We start from the raw sequence: 6,000 nt of genomic DNA on the forward strand, positions 1-6,000 counted from the left end.
TAGGAAAACACATTAAGCAATGGCAAGTCATTGTTTGTGTCTATTTTTTAGCAAAGTTCAAGCCCCTACGGCAATTTTACCCTTGTCTTAAGAATGTGGCTTCAATCTCTGGATAGTATGTGTGGGTATGGTAGTGTGAGGTTGGGAGGGTTAGTTTCCTTTGCCTCCAAGTTTAACTATAAACTAAATTCCTCTCATAGTTATCTTGGCCTCTGTGCTAGAATAATAATAATAATAATAAAAATTTAGCCTGTGAGGTTAGAAACAAGACAGAGCTAGCCCTGTTAGACTTCTCTTATTATTTATAATTCTGCTATAATTCTGCACAGATAGTTCCACTCAGGGCCCATCTCAGCTTCACTGCTCCACAAAAAAGGTGTTCCCTAATAGTATTGGTTAAAATTAATTTTCCTCTTTTATGGATTTCTAAGGTAGTGGTGCTCAACTGAATTGATTATCAGAACAACCTGGCAGACTTAAATGCAGATTCCTGGGCTCTGACTTTGATGAATCTATGTCAGCATTTCTGATATTATGGCATGCTGACATAGCGTAGCATTTATGGGGTTGGTTTCTATATTTCCTTCCTCCCTCTCTTCTTCCCTCCCTCGCTCTCCTTTCTTTCTTCTGAGACAGAGTCTGGCTCTGTTGCCCAGGCTGAAGTACAGTGGGGCAGCCTCAGCTCACTGCAACCTTCACCTACTGGGCTCAAGTGATCAGCCTCCTGAGTAGCTGGGATCACAGGTGCACAACACCATGCCCAGTAAAGTTTTGTTATTTTTTTGTAGAGACGGGGGTCTCATCTTGTTGTCCAGGCTGGTCTAGAACTGGCTTACCTTGTTGCCCAGGCCGGCCCAAGTGATCTGCCTGCCCTAGCCTCCCAAAGTGCTGGGGATTACAGGTGCAAGCCACTGTGCCTGGCTGGAATCTAGATTTTTTTTTTCTTTTTTTTTTTTTGAGATGGAGTCTTGCTCTGTCACCCAGGCTGGAGTGCGGTGGCACAGTCTCAGCTCACCACAACCTCCGTCTCCCAGGTTCAAGTGTTTCTCTTGCCTCAGCCTTCTGAGTAGCTGGGATTACAGGCACATGCCACCACACCCAAATGATTTTTGTATTTTTAGTAGAGATGAAGTTTCACCATGTTGGCCAGGCTGGTCTCAAATTCCTGACCTTGTGATCCGCCCCCCTCGGCCTCCCAAAGTGCTGGGATTACAGACGTGAGCTACTGTGCCCAGTCATCTAAATTTCTTTCTTTTTTTTTTTTTTTTTGAGACGGAGTTTCGCTCTTGTTACCCAGGCTGGAGTGCAATGGTGCGCTCTCGGCTCACCGCAACCTCCGGCCTCCTGGGTTCAGGCAATTCTTCTGCCTCAGCCTCCTGAGTAGCTGGGATTACAGGTACGCGCCACCATGCCCAGCTAATTTTTTGTATTTTTAGTAGAGACGGGGTTTCACCATGTTGACCAGGATGGTCTCGATCTCTTGACCTCGTGATCCACTCGCCTCGGCCTCCCAAAGTGCTGGGATTACAGGCGTGAGCCACTGCGCCCAGCCCCATCTAAATTTCTTAAAACCACTTCAGATAGTTTCATAAGTAGTCCTTAATAATTTATCATTTATTAGTGTTTTATTTTTATGTTGCTTATTTCATGTGTTCGGATCTTTTCTCTCCAGTTGTAAAACTGTAACCACCTAATGGGTTCTTCTTGTCTGCTGCCCAGATAGAGCTGATTTATCAAGGCAGGGAAATTGCAATGGAGTTGACTTCCTACAGAGCTGGGATTTCATGGGCTAGGGCTTTTCAAAAGTAGTCTGGGGGAAGTGATGGGGGTGGCTGCTGACTGGATGGTGGGTGCAATCAAAGGGGTGTTGGAAATGATCCTCCCGCAGGCTGAAACCTAGGTGGGGCCACAGGAGCAGTGGGCGGGTCCAGGTGTCAGACAGTCGAAAACCCTGAAATGGTATCTCAAAAGGCCAATCTTAGATTCTACAATAGTTATGTTATTTGCAGGAGTAATTGGGGAAGTTATATATCTTGTTACCTCCGAATAAAGACTGGCAATCATTTATGTCTATACTTTATCAGAATTCAGGCTCCTCTCCTCCTAGCCCGGAGTTCTCTCATTATTTTTACAAAGGCAGTTGAGTTTTGGGGAAGAGCTGTTATCATTTAAACTATAAACTAAATGTCTCCCAAAGCTAGTCCAGTAATAAAGGCAGCTTGATTGCTTGATGGCTAAAGGCAGGAGGGGAGGTGGCTAGATCAGATCTCCCCTACTGCCACAATTTTCTCACTGATACAATTTTTGCAAAGGCGGTTTCAACGCACCCATGTCCTATGTAATGCCAAATACATGGATGCCTATCCAGCAGCCACAAAAAATATTAATTCATTGATTGATGAGAAAACTTTTCTGTTTTCATAACCAGATTTTGCTCTCTTCTGAAAGAATAGTGGTTCTTTGGAGCGAATAAATAAGTATACAATAATGAATTATGCTCTGAGCTCTAGGATCATCCTGGAACTCAGTCAATGCCTATTTAAAACTTGGCTATTCTGGGAGGATGATATATTCTCTGCTGACTTAGATTGTTCTTAGCAACTTTGTCTTTTATCCTAGTGCAGAGATTCTTTTGGTGTGTATGTGGGGGAGGGAGGTGCATTAGAATCCTCAATGAGACTTTTCATGCTCTACAGCCCCCCTAGTCCCTATGAGAATCACAGCATTGTGATGAGAGATGTTACTGATTAGGAGTGTACTGGGAACAAAACAGGGTTAAATCAGAATAGTGGCTGTGAATCACTGTTCTAGAGAGTTTGCAAATATGACCATTATTATTAGATAAATGAACTAGAGGCTGATTTGTAATGTCTTCAGCAAATCATAATTTCCAACTCTTAGTTACAGTTATATATTTAAATTCTTCATTATCATAATAGAATCATTGTTTGTAATCACAATAGAGATAAGCCAAAACAATTTTATGCAAATCCTTGGTTGGATTACTTTATGTTTTAGGAAACTTGGGTTAAGTCACTGTAACAAAAAATAAAATTCTAAGACCTCCCAGCCATCTGAATGGGCTTTCTCCTCCACCAGGGCGCTCTTAAAATTTAATCTGAGAGACTGGTTCAGGCCATGATGGGAAGTGGGGGTTGGACATGCCTCATTATCCCCTCCAGCATTAACATCAACACTGACTTTAAGTTTAATAAAGAGCATTTACAGCCTGGGCACAGTGACTCCCACCTGTAATCCCAGCACTTTGGGAAGCTAAGGCGGGCAGATCATGAGGTCAGGAGTTCGAGACCAGCCTGGCCAACATGGTGAAGCCCTATCTCCACTAAAAAAAAAAAAAATTAGCCACGTGTGGTGTCAGGCGCCTGTAATCTCAGCTACTCCAGAGGCTGAGGCAGGGAATTGCTTGAACCCAGGAGACAGAGGTTGCAGCGAGCCAAGATTGTGCCACTGCCCTCCAGCCTGGATGACAGAGCAGAGACTCTGTCTCCAAAAACAAACAAGCAAACAAACAAAAAGAAGCATTTACAATCGATTCTCTCTGAAACCTGCTACTTGAAGGCTTCATCTGCATTATAAGAACTTTGGTCTCCACATCCATTATCTTAACCCCAACATTTCCTTTCTATATTTCTCAGGCCTTTAGATAAACTCAACCAATTGTCAACCAGAAAAATTTTAAATCTACCTATAACCTGGAAGCACCCACGTTTTCTCCCTTCAAGTTTTCCCCCCTTTGTGGACCAAACCGATGTGTATCTTAACCGTATTTTATTAAAGTCTCATGTCTCCCTAAAATGTGTAACATCAAGCTGCACCCCAACCACCTTGGGCACATGTTCTCAGGATCTTATATTTTCAGTGTCATAGGACATGGTCACTCCTATTTGGCTCAGAATAAATCTTTTCAAATATTTTATAGAGTTTGACTATTTTGGTTGATATCATGCAAATTAACTCTGAAGAAAACCTTGGGGGAATCAATCTAGATTTTTTTTCCCCTTCTCAACCACTCCTAAGAGCAAATTAAGCCCTCCTGCCCTAAGGCATGCATTGTATGTAATAACTAACTTATTTCCCAGTATCGTCTAGCATGCCGGCTTTCTACTTCTGAGAAATGACAAGTCACTGAAATAATTTTCTCTAAAGCTTCAGTCTCTCCTGCAATTGAGAAAGGCGAAATTACCTAGATTTCAGTGGTTTTCTAATGTTGGAGTGAACCCCAAGTTTCTCTTCAAAGAATCAGTATGTCAGTATGTTCAGCTCTCTTAGTCTTTAAATCTCTGTTTTAAAGTTTGACTTCCTTGTAACGCCAATAAACAACTTCTCCACAGATTCATCAGTAGTTCACGTCTGCTCCTCCCCGCTGGCACCATCCTGACTCATCCCAGTCACATGATCACCCCTGGCTATCTGCTCTGACACACCCCGTAACTGTCCTTCCCGCCAAACACCCAACCTGCTACTCCAGCTCAGACCCCTGCTCTTTTTAAAGTAGCCAATTGGGATTAGTCTAGTTTGTGGGGTCTAACCCTAGCCAACAGGGGATGACACAGCAACAGGGATGACCCCCGTCAGGGGGTACACCTTTTCCCCTTGTCCAAGTGTGGGGCGGCCATCATTGCTCCGTCCGTGCACCCCAAACCCTTCTACAGAAGTAGACTGCCTTGCTGAGAGGACATATCTTCCAATGCTATTTCTTTTGCGGCATTGAAATTTTACCTATAACACTAACATTGATCAGAATTATCTTGAGGTTTTTTAAAACACAGGTTTCCAGGCCCTGCCCCTATTCAGTAGGTCCAGGATAAAGCCCCCAAATTTGCAATTCTTATGATCCCTAGGTCCTAGGTAATTCTAATGCGGCTGGGTCAGGGACCATAATTTAGGAACCACTGATCTAGAGTTCTAACATTGTTTAAAAAGCTCATGTCAATCAATAAGAAACTCATTTTAAGTCATGTCTCAATACACTTAGGAACACACACACACATACCTGAAACAATCTTGAAACTGCCTTTGGAAAATTATAACTAAGGAAATTATGACAGGGAAAGATATCAGACCTAACCAACTCCATCTTGCTTGTAACCTTTAAGCTGTCCTTGTTTATTCCTGGGCATAGGCCAAACTAGCCTTGGGAAGGAACTTAGTTTGTAGTTTAAGTAACATCCCTTCTGAAAAGCTAAACTGTCCTTGTAAAATGAATGAAAGACCACCAGCCACCAAGTTAGAATGAGGGGCTGGAATTCTAAATATTAACAGCCATTATTCCAGAGGTCATAAGAGTCACAACTTCTTGTGCTTGCTTTGGCAGCAGATATACTAACATTGGAACAATACAGAGAAGATTAGCATGGCCCCTGCGCAAGGATAACACACAAATTCGTGAAGCGTTCCATATATATTTTTTTAATTAAAAAAAAAAGAATCACAACTTTTCCAATTACTCTTGAAGGTAACATCACTGTTGTGAACCTAAGCTTGGCCTTTTGAGATGTCTTTTCAAGGTTTTGCATTTCTATTTTTATTTTATTATTTATTTATTTATTTATTTATTTATTTATTTATTTATTTTGAGACAGAGTTTCACTCTTGTCACCCAGGCTGGAGTGCAATGGCGCGATCTCGGCTCACCGCAACCTTCGCCTCCTGGGTTCAGGCAATTCTCCTGCCTCAGCCTCCTGAGTAGCTGGGATTACAGGCACGTGCCACCATGCCCAGCTAATTTTTTGTATTTTTAGTAGAGATGGGGTTTCACCGTGTTGACCAGGATGGTCTTGATCTCTTGACCTCGTGATGCACCTGCCTCGGCCTCTCAAAGTTCTGGGATTACAGGTGTGAGCCACCGCGCCCGGCCTTATTTTTTGTTTTTTTACTTTTATTTTTATTTCTTTTGAGACGGAGTTTCGCTCTTGTTACCCAGGCTGGAGTGCAGTGGCGCGATCTCGGCTCACCGCAACCTCCGCCTCCTGGGTTCAT

At 42.8% G+C, this 6,000-nt stretch overlaps 1 non-coding gene across 1 annotated transcript; it reads left to right on the forward strand.

The window, feature by feature from the left end:
- Positions 1 to 5,323: 5,323 nt before the first annotated feature.
- Positions 5,324 to 5,426, forward strand: LOC120361993 (U6 spliceosomal RNA). The gene has a single exon (XR_005578008.1). It is a non-coding gene; the product is annotated as a U6 spliceosomal RNA (small nuclear RNA).
- Positions 5,427 to 6,000: the final 574 nt, after the last annotated feature.

Source organism: Saimiri boliviensis, chromosome 1, assembly GCF_048565385.1.
Source record: "Saimiri boliviensis isolate mSaiBol1 chromosome 1, mSaiBol1.pri, whole genome shotgun sequence".
NCBI lineage: Eukaryota > Metazoa > Chordata > Mammalia > Primates > Cebidae > Saimiri > Saimiri boliviensis.